We start from the raw sequence: 21,653 nt of genomic DNA on the forward strand, positions 1-21,653 counted from the left end.
TGTGGAAGTCACACCATCTTTTGAAATCTTTTGAGGATTAGGGAATCTGTTGTAAGCCCCCTATTTTTTCATTTGGTTTTAGGATGGTGTTGAAGTCTCCTCCTAAAAAAATTAGATTATTCTAATGACTATTTAGGAAAAAACTAGTTTCTTTCCATACTATTCTTTTCTCATTATTGTTAGTAGGACCATAAATATTAATTAGAATAAATTTGATGTTGGATTTCTGATTCATAAATGAACCAGCAATCAAATTTTTATTCATACTTAATACCTCTAAGGTAACTTTCCTTTCGTTCCAAATAAACCTTAAGCCCCTAAAGGCACCCACAAATTCTTGCATGGCAGTTTTCCAATTACCCAACTTCTTGTCTAGTTTAATACCTTCTATCTTGTTTAATTTTGTTTCTTAAAATAAAATTATTTCAAATTCAAATAAGTTAACATTTTGTTTTAATAATATTTTTTCCAGGGTTTTTTAAGCCCCTAGCATCCCATGTGGTTATCTTCATGTCTCTTTGGGAAGGATCTTTCCCATCCCTATGTTAAAACCTCACTGATCTTTTGCTGTTCGTGTGCCTAACCATCCACTTCTCTAAGAGATTTTCTTCCTCTTTTGAGCTTTTTTTACCACAATTGGGGGATATGACCCCTTCCTAGTTCATCATTATGCCTAGCTGATCCAGATTCTCATGTGCACCCTTAACTGTCTCTGATTGAGTATTTCTAGAATCTCCTTTTCTTCATTGACCAATTCTTGTAGAATTTGTTCTGTTAAACTCTAGTTATCCAAAGGCAGTCTGCCCTCATCCTCCCACCTCATTTTGATTGCCTCATCATTAGAGTCCTTATGTATCTGATTTTGGACTTCAAAAGTCAGAAGGTCCCTTCTTAGATCTTCAAAATTATAATTGTCTCCTCCCAATGCTAAAACCTACTGTAGTAGATCTTTTTTTCTGAGTTACCACACTTGTTTGAATTTTCCATATCGAATACCCTAATCAATTCCTTTGAAAGCCTTTCCAAATTCTCCCTGTCTTCCTCTTTTAGGGTAGCTACTTCAATATTTTTTGTCTCCTCCAGATCTTTATTCAAAAAGTTCTCAAACTCTAGCACTGGGATGTCTGTTGGCTTATATTTTTTTGAAATATTTGTCTTATGATGGTCTACAGGAGACTCACTCTTTAGGGTTGGAGCTTGCCAAAATTTGGTCAGACACTTCGAAGAATTTTTTTCATGGTGGGGGACCTCCAGAGTCAATTTCTTGGTTTGCTTCTCTTGAACCTTCAGAATGTCATCAGTATGCTTAGTTTTATTGTATGCTATATATTTTCCAAGCAAGGGTAGAAATCCCTTTTCATCACTATCTCTGAGTAAGTATTCTGAGTTCTTAACGCCCACCAATATATCTTTTGATTTGAAATTCTCCTGTCAATTTATGGATTTCAGAGATCCTTTTCTTTTCTTTGTTTTCTTTTCTTCCTTTCTATGATTTCTATTAACAACAACATCACTCTATATGATAGGTTGGTTGTCTAATTTGGAGGGATTGTCCAAACACCTAGTAGGCTCTATTTCATCCATTCTACTTGATGAGCGTGTCTTGACTTTGCTCATATTTGTGTTAACTTAGAGATTTTCTTTGCTATTTTTTTGGATCCTCGTGCCTCCTTCCTTTTGATTTCCATTGGTTTGGAACATTTGATAGTTAGTTTTCTCTCTTAAAACTTCATTTTCCTTTTCTAGTGATTCTCTAATATTAGATGGTTTGTCTTTCCCATCTACCCATTCCTCCCGCATTAGTCTCCCATACCCTATGCTAATCACAGGGAATGAGTCATTGAGATCTGAGGTAGATTGTTGAATTTTGAAAGAGGTGTGTTGTTCATCATCAAGACTAATAACTTTTGTGACTTTACCTTAATATCTCTGAAACTTTAGATTACACAGAGATCTATTGGTCATAAGTTTGATAGGTTTGAGAGTCCTATTGTTTACTCTATAGTTGATTAAGAATTTTGTGTTGTTGCAGCACTCAAAAAGATGCATCTAAACCCATCAGTTCTCCAACTGATCTTCCAATATTTTTGATGATACCTACTTGATTTAGCTTTGGGGAGATGGGGTTTATAGAAAAAAAATTCAGTATTAAAAATTCTAATTTGTCTTCATTACAGTTAGGAATCCAATTAAAGAATTTTACTGCATGACCCTTAAAAAAACATAGAGAGTTATCTAGAAATTCTTTTCTCATAGCCTCCTCACAGTAGTGAATAAAAATAAGTTTGTTAGAATAGTGAGATATACCCACCTGATATGCGTAGAAATCCTCTAGCCAACTAATTAAGTTATGCAACTTAGCTTTGGGACCATTCCAAAAGGCAAATAATCTAACTTCCTAGCACTCCTGTCAGCAATCTTTGCTATCTTGGTTATTGATGATAATGACCTTCTCACCCTAATTTGAAGGAAAGTGACGAAGTGGCAAAAGGATGGAATTTGTTGGTAGATGACCCTACAATCTTTAGTGGGGAGGGACATAGGGATTTATTGGTTTAGAGGATGGGGATCTAGAGTAGGGTTTAATGAATCTATGGGGGAGTTAATGGATAAATTCATTTGGTTTATGAAGAAAGGGTTAAGATTTAATTTAACATATTTGGTTAGGTTAGAAAGATAAATTTGTCTATCTAAACTACTAGTGGAATGAATCAAAGTAGGACCAATATTTGGGAGATGAAGTTTGTTAATAATAGTGGATTCCCATTGAGCATCAAGATCCTGATCTAAATTTTCCTCTGCTTCCTTTGCATAGTCTAAATAGGTAAAGGGGTTCCAAGTGTTTACTACTACAGATGAAAATTCTTGACAATTAACTGTCGAGGCTGCCAGTACTTGCTTGCTTCTAGATCTAGTCTATTTGCCACTGTTGGCTAAACATGACTCCAAGTGTGAGTTTGTAGGCCCTAAATGTCTTGATTTTACCATTCTTTGATAGAATGAATAGTTTTCCTTTGAAAAATTGTTCTTTTTTTTTTGTTTGCTACTTTTCGCTCTATTTTTCACTTTTTTTGCCATTTTTCCAAAATTGATTTAAATTATAAATTTTTTTAATACATTTAAAATGATATTAAAAAATATTAAACAAAAAATATAAAAAGGAGAAGCATTTTTAAAGGCCTACCTACTTGCCCTTGGGCTGCCAAAATAGTCTATTATTGTAGCAACTAAGTACTGCATCAGTAGTACTGGCTACTACCGAAGCAGTACTACTACATAGGTAGCTATCAATGTTACCATTGGCTATTAGGAGAGGAGGGGAGGTTGGGGGTGGTAGCTTGCCTCCATCCATCCATTAATTTTTATATTTTTGTTTATTTAAAAGCAAAGCTAAATTCAAGCCCCTTTCCCCATTTTAATACATATTAATTTTTTTATCAATTATATTATATATAATTATATAATTGTCATAGTAATTACCAATTACTATGATATATATATATATATATATATATATATATATATATATATATATATATATATATATATATATATATATATATATATATATATATATATATATATATATATATATATATATATATATATATATATATATATATATATATATATATATATATATTTCTTCTATCAGATTTAATTTGTGATATATATATATATATATATATATATATATATCAAAAATTAAATCTAATAGAAGAAATATGGGCAATCAATTGAATCTGTATAAAAAAATCTTGATTTCTTTCCAAATGCACCTCGAAACACAATTTTCTAAATTGATCAAAATTAAAAATTAACAAATCAATCAACCAAGGGTTTTAGATATGAAGTTTTTTCATAGATGTTCAAGAATAATACATTTCAAAACAAGGGTTTCAAAAAGATGAAATTCATTCACAAACGTCTTCAAAAATAAAGAACAATATATTCACAAATAAGGGTTTTAAGTCAAATTGAAATTTTGAAAACAATCTCAGTTAGACATGGAGAAGATAGAGAAATCAAAGAACAAAACCTACTACGCAAAACCAACAAGATCATACCTAGATCTAATGCTTAAATAATGAACACATAGATATTGCAAGTGAATCCTTCTTTCTTTTAGAAACCATCTTCTCAAAAATTGGATACTCCAAACATATGTCTAGAGAAATGAGCTTTTATTTCCTAATAAAGATCTTTCCCCAAATTAGGGCTTCAATTTTGTAATCATGAGAAACCCTTTTCCTTTATTATTTTATTATATTTAAATTTCATGGACAATTTTTTTGTAATTAATTAAAATAATCTTTATTAAATCAATTCCTTTCTCCCTCGTATAAAATTGTAAGACTTCTTTAATTAAATATTTATTAATTTAACTAATAATTATTTTTAGTGTTTACTATAAAAATGAAACTCTTAAATAAATCATTATTAAATAAAATAAATATAATTATGCCAAAATTAGAACTTTAATTAAATAATTTAAATTTAATTATTTTATTTAGTTAATTTCTCAATTAATTAAATATCATTAAATATTGAGTTTTCTTTATAAATTTTCTATTAAATTAAATCATTAAATTATATTTTAATTTAATTTAATTATAACAAAAAATACAACATAGCCACAGAACCAAATACGAAAGCTCAACTGCAAGACAAAGAACATAATGAAACTCTAGGGTCAAAATATAAAATTCACATGACTTGACAAATTCAAAAGAGCAAAAAACTCAAATACCTGTCCTACTTTCTAAAAAATTGGCTTAAGTTAGGGTTTGGACTCAATAATTATCTCCCTAGTTTTATCATTAAGATACTATGATAGGGTACACTTATCCTGACAATTTAGTGAAGATGATACCTGATACTACAATCTGCATAAAATCCATGCATGTACATAGTCATCTAATCTAAAGTAAATAGCTAATCGTGGAGAGTGGTGCATCATGTAGATCCTGACTAGCAGGTGACTTTGACTCCCTCCTTCAACCACATCAAAAATGTCAATCATAAAGTAAAACATACAAGTTGTACCATACAAATGCAAGTATTGGGTAAGTAACCATAGAGTTGCATATAAAGCATTAATCTAACTAATCATCATGAGATAACTAAAATCTATATATGAACATACATATGTCATTATCAAAATAATCATGAACAAATGAAATAACAAAATAACTCATCACATAAATCAACTGAGTATGAAATAACATCTAATCAAATTTGGTAACCAAGTACTACTAATCATAAAATAGAATCATAAAACTAGCCTAAGAGAATCTAACAATCTAATATGAAAAGTAAACTAGGGTGGGCATTACATTAGGTGGATGGTAAGTGAGTTAATTTGGGCTAATTATTTTGAAGAAAGTTGTTGAGGCCTAGCAAGTTCTATAGAATATTATTACTCTTTTTAATAAGATAAAAATAGTACAGAGAATTATTATGTTTCGACTTACTCACCCTCTAATTCAGTCAAAACCAATTTTGATGAAGAGACAAAGGATAATCCAAGGTCTATGGGGTGTGCTTGAGTGATTAAGGATGAATATGGTAAGATTATTTCAGCAATGGTACTTCCCTTGGGTAGCCAGACTTTCTATCTAGGGTCTTAATTTGACCTGATAACACAAATTTAAAAACATATGATTAGAAGAAGACTCAATGAACATAATACAAACTCTTAAGGAAAATATTTACTTTCATAGGCCATAGAAAGTTGGAATAATGTGTCTAAGGACATGATTATGTCAATTGAATATTGAATAATGAGAGACAAATATGGTTGCTAGCTTTTATTGTAACAAAAAGGTCATAAGTTATTGGGTTAATGATGACTCTATCTATATAATGCATTGTGGGAGATTTCTTAGAAGTATGTGGTATAAATTATTTGTTTGAATTTTGGTTATTTGAAGGCACTGCGATGTGAGAATCACCCACAAGTTATTTTGGGTCCATATTTTGATTTTTCACCCTTTTTGTATCCACATTTTCTTTGTGATTTGGAAACTCTATAGCATAGGAATTTCAATACTCTAATTGGATTGGAGATGGATGGTGCTCGATGTATAACATAGGTCCTTAATTATGAGAGGAATTCAATATTATAGTGCATTATTAAAATGGGAGGTTTTGTCCCATACCCTTATAGTTTACATTATTCCAACAATAAAGCGACTATGTGTTTTGTTGAGCATTGGAAGGATGGTACTATAACTTTACTTGGACATTAGGTTATTTTTGATGATAAAATTATTGTTGAGGTGACAAGTTTTTCTTGTGAGGGTATGAAGTTTTTATGAGACTAGTACTACTTTGAGATTGCAGATAGAAAATTCCTAAATCTAACAGGGAGTAAAAGAAAATTGAACACAAATATGAGATAATTTATATTGCCAAAATTATCAAGATCATCTACAAACAAGCTTTGATAGTCATTATAGAATACTTACCCTTGATAGTCAACTAACAGGAATGTTTAGCCAACACTTTGTATAAATAAACATTTTATAAATCTTAGTAGGACTTCCTTCCCCTGTTACCTATTATTATCTCTTACTAGAAGTAACGATGATCATAAGATAATCTAAATATATATATTATTTTAGATGAGATTTTGTTTGATTTAATTAATGACCATTTTAATGCATTCCCTACTCCTTCAAATTTTAGTCCTTCTTTCTAGAAGGGAGAATGCTAGTGTTAATAAACTTAGTTCCTAGTCAGAGGGTGAGTACTTAGACTAAGGAGGAAGAATTTTTTCCCTCTAACAAATCTAAAATCGAAGTTAATTTAAGTAGAGAATTTAAGTCATATTTATCAAGGAGAAGGGTAAGAAGTGTTTTTAAAAAACAAGTGATGGATAGACAGAGGACAAAAAATAAACGCACAGGAAAATACGATGTTCTGCCGCACAATAAACTATGTTATATTTCATTCCACCATGATATCAAATGAGTACATACAACCTTTTATAAGAAAGCATACAATATTCTAGAGAAATCTACTATTAGCCGAGAAGATGAAACATCTACAAACTTCTAGAAAAATATTACAGCCAACTCTTTGAAAAATCCCTAAACCTAAACCTAACAATCTAGAAGCATAGTTCAAATGAGAGATCTAGAACTCTCGATGAGAAGAAGCAAGTTGCCATTAATAGAGCCACTTAAGACAACATGTGAGAGTTGTATTTTGGCAAAGCAACATAGAGAAAAAACTTCAGTTGGAAAGTCTTATATAGCAAAACATCCTCTTGAGATAGTCCATTCAGATCTTTGTGGGCCAATGCAAACACCATCCTTAAGTGGAAAACTTTATTTCTTGACATTTATTGATGATTTCAGCAGAAAAGTTTGGATTTATTTTGTGAAGTATAAATCAAATGTATTTGCAGTCTTTAAAGAATTCAAGGCAAAAATTGAGAAATAAAGTGGATACTCTATTAAAACATTAAGAGCTGATCAAGGTGGAGAATACATATCAAATGATTTTCTGAATTTTTGCAAAGAAAATGGCATATGGAAACAATTTATAGAAAGGTACACTCCACAACAAAATGGAGTAGTAGAAAGAAAAAATAGAACAATTATGGAGATGACAAGGAGTATGTTAAAGGAAAAACACTTGCCAAATAAGTATTGAGCTGAAGCAGTTGCATGTTCAGCATACATACTAAATAGATGTCCAATAAAAGTAGTAATAAATAAAACACCTGAAGAAGCTTGGAGCATAAGGAAGCACAATATAGCACATTTGAGAGTGTTTGGTTGTGTGGCATACGCATTGGTACCTCAAGAAGTGAAACAAAAATTAGATGATAGAGGAGAGAAGTGCATATTTGTGGGATATAGTGAACAATCCAAGGCATATAGGCTATACAATCCCATCACAAAGAAGTTAATAATAAGTCGTGATGTTGAGTTTGTAGAAGAAGAAGCATGGGATGGTAGCTTGGATAAGTCAACTACAGTTGCAGCTAGTGTTCCACAAGAAAATGAAACTCAAGATGTGCATTCTACAACACAAAAAAGTGTTCCTAAAACACCTACAAGGGCACCTACCACTCAAAACACTACTACTCCAGCAAGCACCAATAGCAGTGAATCATCTAATCCAACACTTGCTTCATTAAGATCAAAAACTATAAATGCTTCAAGGAAGACACGAAGTCTTAGAGATATATATGATGAATTACAAGAGGCTGAAAATGATGACTTAAGCATTAATTTTGCACTCTTAGCACATGCTGATCCAATTTATTTTGAAGAAGCTATTAAAGATGACAAATGGATTTCAGCCATGGATGAAGAAATTTAGTCAATAGAAAAGAATGATACTTGGGACTTAGTAGATCTTCATAAAGGCAAGGATGTGATTGGAGTTAAGTGGGTATATAAAACAAAATATAATGCTGATGGAAAAGTAGAGAAAAACAAGGCAAGGCTAGTAGCCAAAGGCTTCACACAACAACCAGGAATAGACTACAATGAGACATTTGCACCTGTGGCAAGATTAGACACTATTAGAATGATTTTATCCATTGCAGCTCAAAATCATTGGAAGGTTTATCAAATGGACATGAAATCAGCATTCTTGAATGGCATTTTAGAAGAAGAAGTGTATATAAAACAACCACCAGGATATATGAAATTTTGGGAGAAGAACATAAGGTATACAAGTTGAAGAAGGCACTATATGGCTTGAAGCAAGCTCCCAGAGCTTGGTATAGCAGAATAGACTCTTATTTTGTGAATAATGCTTTTAGTAAGTGTGGCTATGAACCAACTTTGTATGTCAAAGTGAACAATGAAGGAGAAATATTAATAGTTTTCTTATATGTAGATGATTTGATATTCACAGGTAATATGTCAATTAACAATTTCAAGGCAGCCATGAAAAATGAATTTGATATGACTAATTTGGGACTAATGAGATATTTTCTTGGGATACAAGTAAATCAAAATGATCAAGGCATTTTCATTTGTCAAAGTAAGTATGATACTGATTTGTTGAAAAGATTTAAAATGACAAATGTGAATTCAACCCCTACACCAGTTACATTGGGTATAAAACTTAGCAAGAATGATGAAAGTCCTAATGTAGACTCAAATTTATTCAAAAGATTAGCTGGCAGCCTTTTATATTTGATAGCTACAAGACCAGATATAATGCATGGAGTTAGTCTCATTTAAAGGATTCATGGATAAACCAAAAGAAACTCATTGGAAAGCTGGAAAGAGGATTTTAAGGTATATAGTTGGAACAAAGAACTTTGGGATCTTGTATGCACATTCAGATCATTAAAGGCTGATTGGCTATACAGACACTGACTGAGCAGGTAGCTTGGATGATAAAAGAAGCACTTCAGGACATATCTTTCACCTAGGGTTAGGAGCTATTTCTTGGGCATCAAAGAAGCAACCAATTGTGACATTATCATCAGCTGAAGCAGAATATGTTGCAGCAACATCAGCAGCCTGTCAAGCAATATAGATGAGAAGAGTACTTTAAGACTTGAAGCATCCACAAGAAGAACCTACAAGAATATATTGTGATAATAATTCTGCAATTGCTTTATCAAAAAATCATGTCTTTCATCAACGTATTAAACATATAGATATAAGATATCATTATATTCGTGAATTAGTGAACAATGGTGACATATGTCTTAAGTTTTGCAGGTCCAAAGAACAACTGGCAAACATTTTCACAAAACCTCTTGTAAAGAATGTCTTTGAACATCTTCAAGAAAGTATTGGTATTACAGATATACATGGCAGTGAAGATTAAGGGGGAGTGTTGGTGATGTAGGCTTCTAGCTATCAGTTTAATCTTCCCTGCCCTTACCTACTCCAACTACTTCATTTATTGCTTCTTCTCATTGAGAGTTCTAGATCTCTCATTTGAACTATGCTTCTAGATTTTTAGGTTTAGGTTTAGGGTTTTTTCAAAGGGTCGACTGTAATATTTTTTCAGAAATTTGTAGATGTTTCATCTTCTCAGCTAATAGTAGATTTCTCTAGAATATTGTATGCTTTCTTATAAAAGGTTGTATGTACTCATTTGATATCATGGTGGAATGAAATATAACATAGTTTATTGTGCGGTAGCACATCATATTTTTCTGTGCATTTATTTTTTGTCCTCTGTCTATCCATCAGATCATTTGTAAAATGTTCCTTTTGCCTATTCATGTCATATTATCTTTTTCTACACTCAGATGCAAAATGTCCAAATTTATTACAATAATGACATTGGATGTTAGATTTGTCATACCTTTCTCCTTGATGATGGTTGCTCCCCCTTCCTCTTTTTGATGTGAAATTGGTTTATGAGCTTGATGCTGGCCTTCTACTCTCAAACAGTTGATTTTCTCTTTCTCCTCTTGGTGTAAAACGTCCTCTACCTCTACTGTGATCTGATCTTCCTCTTGTTCTTCCAAATGAAAGTTGAGTCTTGAAAGCATTCTCCAATGATGAAGTTCCCAAACGATTCAACCTTTATTCATGTGATAAGAGAGAAAACATTAACTCATCTATTGATAGCAAGGAGAGATCCTTAGATTCTTCAATGGCTGCAACTCTTGAATCAAACTTATTTGGTAGACTTCTAAGTATTTTCTCTACAACTTGTTGATCCCCAAGGGTTTCTCCATATGATCTAATTTGATTTACTATCCCCATTGTTTGAGTGAAAAATGAATCTATTGAATCTGAATCTTTCATTTGCAAATTTTCAAAATCTCTTCTAAGATTTTGTAACTTTGAAGTTTTTACCTTTCCTGTTCCCTGGTATGTTGATTGCAAGTTGTCCCATGCTTGCTTTGAGCTTGTGGCAGCAACTACCTTTGGAAATATTGCTTCCTCCACTGCCTGCTGAATAAAGAATAGTGCCTTAGCATCCTTTTTCCTATTTTCCTTTAATAAATTTTTTTCAGCTTGTGAAAGAGCTTGATATGCCTGCTAGTATGCTGGTTCAGGGAACCCACTTTCAACTAAATCCCAAACATCTTGAGAACAAAAAAGTGTTTTCATTTTGATGCTCCAATAATCATATTTTTTGCCATTAAAAGTAGGAATTTGTGGCTGTAAAATACTTCCACTAGTTCCTGCCATGATTTAACAGTAAGACTTTCTGACTTGTAACCACTACAAACCCTTTCTCTTCCTTCCTCACATAGAAACTATGATCTCCTCCTTAGATCTTTTCGCTCTCATTTTTCCTTCACCCACAATGATATCTGCCCATAAAAACAATGCCCAGATTTTATAGAGCTCTGATACCAATCTGATGGATAGACAGAGGACAAAAAATAAATGCATAGAAAAATACGATGTGCTGCCGCACAATAAACTATGTTATATTTCATTCCACCATGATATCAAATGAGTACATACAACCTTTTATAAGAAAGCATACAATATTCTAGAGAAATCTACTATTAGCCGAGAAGATGAAACATCTACAAACTTCTGGAAAAATATTACAGCTGACTCTTTGAAAAAACCCTAAACCTAAACCTAACAATCTAGAAGCATAGTTCAAATGAGAGATCTAGAACTCTCGATGAGAAGAAGCAATAAATGAAGTAGTTGGAGTAGGTAAGGGCAGGGAAGATTAAACCGACAACTGGAAGCCTACATCACCAACAACAAGGGCTACATGCAACAGTAGTCCCTCCCTTGGGGAGGTTTGACGAGAGGTGGCTACTAGAAGGGTTTGAGTATTATATAAATAACAGAGTTAAACTTAGATTAGCAACAACATAGTTAAAGGTCCATAGACATAATAGCAGTAATGTTAAAGATCATTATCAAACTAAAGCACATACATTAAGTACTTAAAATAGAAACAACAAAATTGACGATCTGTAAACATTGTAGTAGCAATGTTGAACATCATGATCAGACTAAAGCAGTTGCATTATAGCATGACTGCTAAAAATAACAACAACGAAATTGGCCATCCATAGACATCGACTTCAAAATGTGTACAATATTGTACGAAAGTTGTTTTTGATGTTCATTGTGAACGTAGTGACAAAAATTAGTGAGATACATATAGTAAATTGTCCTCGACAAGTTTAGTACGTCATTGTTGTATTCTGTAGTTTGTTGTGAATCTCCTCGAGGTAGTTTCTCTCCTCATAGGCTCTGCAATTGGAGAAGAAGAGCATGGCAGCAAAGAGCCCTAGAAATATTGTACAAGAAGTCGAGTGGAAGAAGTGAAGCAATTGGCAAGAATGGTACCAGTGTGGCTCAGAGATAATATACTCTTGACTCTTGCACAGGACGACACATTCTTTGTGAAGTAGAACAACACTATGGACAGAAATTGCTGTCCCCAATTTAGAATATCCCCCGTCTCAACCCAATCTCTGCTCCATTTCGAAAGAAGAGCATATATTCACTCTTTACAATAGTAAAAGCAATTGGTACTTCATGTCAAATTTTCTCAAGCAAAATCTGCACTTCAAATTCTGCTGGGTTATTTGAATCATCGAACAATTTTCTTAGAAAAGAATATAACATTGTTTAATATGAATCTCAAGATAGAAATAATTCAACAATCATTATTTTCAACAGTCAATTTTTTTTAACCTAACTTTAAAAATCTGGTAAGATTATGATTAACACATTAATTGATTACTTACTGTAAACAAGCATCCACGTGACTGGAAGATAAGAAGAGTTCCTCTATTTTGTTCAAGAAAGTTTCTAATTCATTCCTAATCTACGAAATCTTTATCTCATTTGGACAACTGATATTTTTGATAAATAAAGAATGTATTAGAATTATATTTTTATAAACAAATTTTTAAATATTGTTGCATTCTATGATCTATTAGTCTAATGATTTGAATAATAAATTAAATAAAATAGTATTTAAATTCAGAAATCATCAAAAATATCTTTATTTGTAATAAAATATCTTAATAAGAGTCCTATTCTCTTAAACAATTAAAAATATTTTCTTTCAAAATCTTTAAAAAACAAAAACTAGTTCTTCCACTATATCTTTTTACCAAAAATATTATATTTTGTATTCTATCATTCTCACATTTTTCATAATAGATTGCAAAATATTAAAAAATAAATTAACAAAATTTCTAAAAAAACTTGTGAATTTTTTTAATAATAAATGCACTTAATTAACAAATACCTAATCTGAACATCATAACTATTTTTTAATGACAATATCTAGTAGATCTGTACAATAGAAATGTAGATATGCTTCTTGGTTTTCTTTCATTAGTATTTCTTTTTTTTTGTTGTCTTCCATTCTAATATTTATAGATAGATAAAAGTTTTTGGTATTTATGTTTGGTTTAACAACTCGACTATAATCTGGCTATGAAATTTAATTCTTACTTATATTGTGAAAGTGACACTTGACAAAGAGTGCTGACCCAGAAATGCCCTTTCTTAGATCTTATTAGCTTTTCATTAAAATTTGATTTTCTAATAACATAAATTAAGATGATAAGATAATAACTAAAACATAAAATAAAAATTAAATTTGACAATAAATTATTAAAAATTAGAATTAAGCTATAATATGTATATTATAAAGATTATATTCACTTATATCTAAATCAAAACATCAAAAAAGATTATGTAGTCAAATTCAATAAAAAAATAGCAGCCTTTCCTCTATTAGATTTTCAGAAAATAACTTGTCCAAAAGTAATTTAAGGGGATCCTTACCCACAGCTCTTCTCACATGAATGAACTCATTGATATGTAAAGATTGTATGGAGATTTATTAGTAGAGTTGGATAAAGAATAACTGCAAAAGGCTTAGGTTTTACCAATCTATCATGACCGCATATGACCGACTGCTGGTTCCGTTCCCCACGAGAAGAGAGGAATAAACATGCTTAGAAGAATTGGGGCAGGATACAAAAGGCCCCTAAACTATAATTGGAGGTGGACAGAATAGTATGTATTTGTGCAGGTATGGTGGAGAGCTGCAAATGCAGAACAATTTGGATGCACTCGCACCAAAACTGGATCTTAATTTTAATGATGACTGTCGTTTGCTGAGAAAAATAGTACCAGGCGAGGTGACTCCTAAATAGATAATAAGAGAGGATAAACCCCATATAGATTTAATAAATATAGTCCCTCTCAATGTTGTCTTTTCAATGATTTTCTTTTAGAAAAGACGGACTAAGGAATTTATCATTCTATAAGATTACAAACAGAATATCGTCTTCATTTAAAAATGAATGACATTCTATAAAATTTTACTCTTAATAAAATAAAAACAACAATCTAATGTTCTATTTATATTATCATTTGAAAACTTCTATTTATTAATCAAGAGGCTCCTTCAGTCTCATAAGAAAGATGTGCAAGAATATAATATCTGTATAATTTAACATTCTTTCAAATTATTTTATTGTTTAATATTATTTTAAATAAAAAATCCATAACAAACCGTTTTGACGTCAATTTGAAACAACTTTTCTTTTCTGTTATGTATCTTGTAACACCCCCTATTCATTCAAAATATTATATTATTCTTTCTATTATAACAAAAATTTAAGGTGACTAGAGAGGAGGATTGGTGAAAAGGAGATTAGGGTAGAAACGAGTTGACAACCATCTGAACCAGGTTCCAAATCTCGTTCCAAATCTCGCATAGTTAATGAATATTTAGTTAATGAATTTTTATTTCTCATTTTTAAAGTTATAGTTATGCATCCCATAACTGCCCCTTATGTGTCCCTACTCCAATTTATTTAAGATTCGCAACTACATTTAGTTTTAACCATTTGTATTTGCAACATTTCTAAAATTTTCCTGTCTGTGAATTAATTTTGTTGGTAACAGGGATCTTCATTTTACAGTTTTTGTAGTAAAGACGGCTAATTCAAAACGCATTCAGGTTTTTGTTTTTATCAAAATAATTTCGTTTCATTTTTCTATCATGCATAAAACAAAAATCATGTTGCTACCATGTTTTGTCATGGGAATAGCCTCGTGGATGTCTTTTTCTTGTGCTGCAACATAGCATTATGAAGCTATTTCTAGCACATAACATGTAACTCCTTCAGGTCAATTCAACATCACTATGGATATTCTATAGTATAACTATGCGGTTAAATGATCCAATTCAACTTTAGTACCTCAGGTTTTTCCTTTTTTTTAATCTGAACTTGCTTGAGGATCTTCCATCTAGGAGAAATTTTCCCGAGATTGTCGTTCTAATAAGAAAATGGAGACATATTTGGGAATATCTTTCGCAATTATAACCAATTTGTCTTTAATGTGAGAAATATTAAGATTTCAATCACTTACAACCCTAAAAAACAATTTTAGCACCCTAAAAGTTGCTCGGCAACAACTATTACCAAGTGACAGTATTTGCTCAGAGAAACCAAGTAGCAAGTGTGTTTACCGAGTGAGCTCGGTAAATGAAGAGAAAACAACTCGGTAAATGAACAACTCGGTAGACACTACAGGGTGTGATTATCGAGTGAACTCAATAAGCAATGCGATTACCGAGTGAACTTGGTAGCCGCTGGAGAGTGGAGCTTGGTAGATGAAGATACCGAGTGAACTCGGTAGAGACAGCAGAGATAAGATCTTTTAACAAGACTTCACCGAGTGATGATTCATAACGTGAACAACTTTCACCATTAAAATCAGAAATCTAGAATTTGAAGCTTCCAAATAAAACTTTTCAAATGCAATGAATAGAAGGAGAGAAATGGATTCAAGTATGCCTACTTGCTTTCTATTCAACTTGGATTAAATCATTATAAAAATCTGTGAGCATTTGGCTTCAACCAGAGAACCCTAAAATAACCCTCAAACTTCAAATTGAAAAAAATTCAAACTTTGAAGTTCAAACTTATAGCTCTAATGGTTGCATACTACAATGCCTGGAGTAATCACTACTTCAACAGGTCAAAAAACAAACAAATAATAAACCTATAGAATGATAGGTAGAAACATGTGCAACTGTAGGCACAACAACGATTCCTTCTATCTCTGCAACGACTGATCTGCTGATCTCTTTTTTTTTCTTCTTTCTTCTCTGCAAATTCTCTGCTCTGTTGAACTCTCTCTCTGTCTCTAAACGAATGAATAGAACATTCCTAATGTTATACTTGCAAAATATTTTTCCCCCTCATTTCTAAATTTGAAAAAACTCACCTACCACATTCATGTTTATGACTGTTGTGCAAGTCGTCAGGGATAGAAGGTGGGCATTTGGCTCCAAGGAGAAACGACCAACTGCAATTAATATTTCAACACTCCTCCTTTATCCCGAGCCAAACAAACAAGGATCACTGTTGATCCAAATCAACTACACCAAGACACTCTCTTAGGTGTACAAAAGTCCCGATGCCTAATGGCTTAGTAAATATGTTTGCTAGCTGCTGCTCAGACTTACAAAATTCTATTTTGATATCTCCACTCTCCACCAACTCTCTGATGAAGTGATATGTGATCTCTATGTGTTTGTTTCTCCCATGGAAGAATTTATTCTTGGATAATGCAATTGATGAGATTTTGTCACAATAAATTGTGGTTCCATCCTCTTACCTTTCATTCAAATCTATTAAGATCCTCCTTAACCAAATAGCTTGACATGCTGCTGCATTTGCTACTATGTATTCAACCTCTGCTATAAATTGAGCAACAATAGGTTGCTTCTTGAATGCCCATGAAACTGCACCCGATCCCATATGAAACATGTATCTGGAAATGCTCTTCCTATCATCTATACTTCCAGCCCAATCACTATCTGTGTATCCCACCAACTTGAAATCATCATTTGCAGTATACAAAATTTTAAATCTCTTGGTACCTTTCACATACCTTAGGATCCTCTTTCCCGCTTGCCAATGGGATTCCTTTGATGTTTCCATAAATCTTGAAATCAAAATTAGTGCATGCATTAGGTCTGGCCAAGTTGCAGTTAAGTACATTAGACTTCCAACCATACTCTTGTATAGTATTGGATCCACTCTCTTGCTAGAGTCTTCCTTGCTCAACTTCAGACCTATTGTTGTTGGTGTTGGGGCTGCCTTACTATTCTGCATTTTGAATCTCTCCAAGATCTGTCCTACATAATTTTCTTGAAAGATGAAGATGCCATCATGCATTTGTTTTACTTCTATGCCTACAAAGTATTTTAAGAGACCTAGGTCCATCATTTCAAATTCATTTTTCATGGCCTCTTTGAACTCACTAATTAGAGCCTTGACATTACCAGTGAAAATTAAATCATCTACATACAAGACAAGACAAAAATCAACACATTTGCATTTTCTACCTTGATGTAGAGAGTAGGCTCACCATTGCTTTTGCTAAAGCCATTGCTCATCAAATATGAGTCAATCCTGTTGTACCATGCCCTTGGAGCTTGCTTGAGTCCATAAAGATCTCTTTTCAATCTATATACTTTGTTCTCTTCACCCGCAACTTCATAACAAAGTGGTTGCTCCACATACACTTCTTCCTTCAATACACCATTTAGGAAGGCAGACTTCACATCCATTTGATATACCTTCCATTTGTGCTAAGTTGCAATTGCTATGACAGCTCGCACGATTTCCATTCTTGCAATTGGGGCATATGTCCCATCATAATCTCTACCATACTGTTGTTTGTAGCCCTTGACTACCAGCCTTTCCTTATGCCTATCAATCTTGCCTTCAACATCGCATTTGGTTTTGTAGACCCATTTCACTCCAATCACATGCTTCTTGGGAGGCAATTCAGTTAGCTCCCATGCCTCATTTCTTTCTATAGCATCTATTTCCTCATTCATGGCCTTACACCATTTCTGCTCCTTAATAGCTTCTTCAAAATAAATTGGATCACAATGAGAAAATAATGCAAAATTAACACTCTCATCATAATCTTCATACCTTTCATCTTGGTATATCTCCCTAAGACTCTTGGTCTTTCTTGGTAACATGGAGGAGAGTGTGGGATCATAATCTTCGCTGCTGCTACTTGGCACTGACACTCGGTCATGCTTAGAGGAGCTCAGTAATGACTGAGGTTGCTTGCCTTTTCTTCTATCTACTCCTTCTTCTTTTTGTTCATCAGCATCCTCTTCACTTATAATTGGCACTTTACTTGAAGTGCTCGGTGACTCATTAGTTGAGCCATACCAAGACTTATTTTTAAAAAATTCCACATCTCTTGAAAGATTCATCTTGTTATTCAATCGGTCATACAATCTATATGTCTTAGATTCTGGGCTGTACCTTGTGAAAATACATTTCACACCTTTGTCATCCAATTTCTACCTCTTCTCTTTAAGCACATGTGCATATGTAACACATCCAAACACCCTTAGGTGTTTAACTATCCATCTTCCTCGTGACCATGCTTCCATTGGAATTATGTCACGAGTAGCCTTTGTAGGACACTTATTAATTGGGTAAACTGTTGTTGCCACAGCCTCTCTCCAAAATTTATTTGGGAGACCTTTCTCTTTCACCATGCTCCTTGGCATTTCAACAATGGTCCTATTCTTTCTTTTAGCCACTCCATTTTGCTGTGGTGTATAGCTGGTTGTAAGCTCTTTCTTTATACCATGTTTCTTGCAAAAGTTTACAAAAGAATTGGAGGTATACTCCCCTCCTCTATCTGATCTTAAGACTTTGATATAGTGTCCACATTCTCTTTCAGCCTAGGCTTTAAATTCTACAAATTTTTCAAATGCTTCAGATTTATTCTTTAAGAAATATGCCCATGTCTTACGACTGAAATCATCAATGAATGTCATGAAATAAGTACTCCCCCCAATGGAAGTAACTTGCATAGGACCAACTAGGTCAGTATGCACTAACTCTAATGGATATCTAGCTCTTCTAGAATTTTCAAAATTAAAGAGACGCCTATGTTGCTTACCCAAAATACAAGTCTCACACTTGTCACATGAATTTCTTATATGTGGCAAACCTTCTACCATTCTTTTATTTGACAATAAATTTAAACCAGCATAGGCAAGATGACCATACCTGAGGTGCCATAATCGCGAGGGGTCTTCAATCACACTCCTTAGAGCTGATTGTGTGGGAGGTGCAGCTCCAACTTGAGATGAGAAACATGTCTCTATCTTTAGTGGAAATATTATATTCTTTGTCATTTGAACTGCTGCAAGTAAGTTCTTGCCCTCATCCTTTTCATGGATGACACACCTGTCATTCTGCATTAGCACTTTGTATCCATTTTGAATGAGCTGACCAATGTTCATCAAATTGTGCTTCATACCAGGGGTGAAATACACATTTTTTATTTCTTTCTTCTCACCTTTCTTGGTGTGGACCATAATAGATCCTTTGCCCACAACTTGTAGGGTTCCATTGTTACCCATTTTAATCTCAGATTTGAAACTCTTGTTAATGAATGAAAACAAGGTTTCATTACCACTCATGTGGTTGCTACATCCACTATCGAGGTACCAAACCTCAGGGCTTCCTTCTTCACCAACATTACACATGATGAAGGTAGTGGCATTCTTTCCACTTCCTATGTTCACATCAGCAACATTTGCTTGTCCTGATTGATCATTTTGCTTCTTCCAGCATTCACTTGCATAATGCCCATATTTATGATAGTAGTAGCATTCTACATTACTCCTATTTAAGTTGTAGTTTTTCTTACCTCCTCTTGAGGTATTTTGTGAGCTACTTGCTCCATCTGCTCTTCCTGAGCTTTCTGTTGTAGTATTCCTTTGTCCTCCATTACCTCAGCCTCTGCCTCTGGATTTTCTTCCTCATCCATTTATTCCTCTCCCCCTTCCTCTTGGATTTGACTAAGCCTTGAATTCTTTCTCTTGGGAAGAAGAAGATATAGAGCTATTGATCCTATGCTCATGGGTTTGAAGTGTACCCATTAACTCATCCATTGTCAGAATAGTGAGGTCTTTTGCCTCTTCTATGGTCATGACCAAATTGTCATATTTATGAGGTAAACTCTTCAATATCTTTTCCACTATCCTTTGCTCTTGATAGTCTTCTCCATTTGATTTCAATTGGTTAATCACATTGGAGGTCCTTGAACTAAAGTCTGCAATTGATTCATTTTCTTTCATCTGAAGGTTCTCAAACTCCCTGCTTATATTCTGTAGCTTTACTATACAGACTTTATCAGTCCGCTTGAAGTTTGTCTCAAAGATATCCCAAGCTTCCTTTGCATAATTTGCTGCTACAATTTTTGGGAATACAATCTCTATCATTGTTGCTTCAATAAGACTTAATGCCTTGGCATCTTTTCTCCTTGACTCTTTCAAATGAGTCTTCTATGCATTTGTGAGAGCAGCATACTGAGTTGAATCAGTCACATCATTGAATCCATTAACTACAAACTCTCATAAATCATTTGCAACCATAATGGTCTTCATTTTCTTTTCCCATGTATCATGATTTTGTCCATTGAATGGTGGTGGCTACTGCCATATCTTTCTTGCATCTCCTGCCATGATAAATATCTCAAGAAAACAAATGCCCTAACTCACTGTGGATGTGGGGCCTCAAAGCTCTGATACCATGTAAGAAATATTAAGATTTCAATCACGTACAACCCTAAAATATAATTTTAGCACCCTAAAAGTTGTTTGGCAACAACTATTACCAAGTGACAGTATTTTCTCGATAACCAAAAAAACCAAGTGGTAGGAGTGTTTACCAAGTGAGCTCAATAAATGAAGAGAAAACAACTCGATAAATGAACAACTCGGTAGACACTGCAGGGTGTGATTACTGAGTGAACTTGGTAAGCAATGCGATTATCAAGTGAACTCGGTAGCCACTGGAGAGTGGAGCTCAGTAGATGAAGATACCGAGTGAACTCAGTAGAGATAGTAGAGATAAGATCTTTTAAAAAGACTTCATTGAGTGATGATTTATAACGTGAACAACTTTCACCATTAAAACCAGAAATCCAGATTTTGAAGCTTCCAAATAAAACTTTTCAACTGCAATGAATAAAAGGACAGAAATGGATTCAACTATGCCTACTTGCTTTCTATTCAACTTGGACTAAATCATTACAAAAATTTGGGAGCATTTGGCTTCAATCAGAGAACCCTAAAATAACCCTAAAACTTCAAACTAGAAAAAACTTCTAACTTTAAAGTTCAAACTTACAGCTCTAATGGTTGCATAATACAATGCTTGGAGCAATCACTACTTCAACAGGTCAAAAAAATAAATAAATAATAAACTTACAGAATGATAGGTAGAAACATGTGCAATTACAGGCATGACAACGATTCCTTCTATCTTTGCAACGACTGATCTGCTGATCACTTCTTTTTGCTTCTTTCTTCTCTACAACTTCTCTACTCTATTGAACTCTCTCTCTATCTCTAAATGAATGAATAGAACATTCCTTATGTTATACTTGCAAAAAAACTTTCCCCCTCATTTTTGAATTTGAAAAAACTCACCTACCGCATTCATGTTTATGACTGTTGTGCAGGTCATCAGGGATGGTAGGTGGGCATTTGGCTCCAGGGAGAAATAACCAATTGCAATTAATATTTCAACATTTAAATGATAAAAATTCACCAGCACTAAACATAGTTAAATTTTCTTTCCATAGTTGTCAGTTTAGGACATTGGATCGAAGTAATGTAGGAGCATCATTCCACTT

This window comes from Cupressus sempervirens, chromosome 11 (genome assembly GCF_028749045.1).
Source record: "Cupressus sempervirens isolate cs-2001-9-10 chromosome 11, ASM2874904v1, whole genome shotgun sequence".
Taxonomy (NCBI): domain Eukaryota; kingdom Viridiplantae; phylum Streptophyta; class Pinopsida; order Cupressales; family Cupressaceae; genus Cupressus; species Cupressus sempervirens.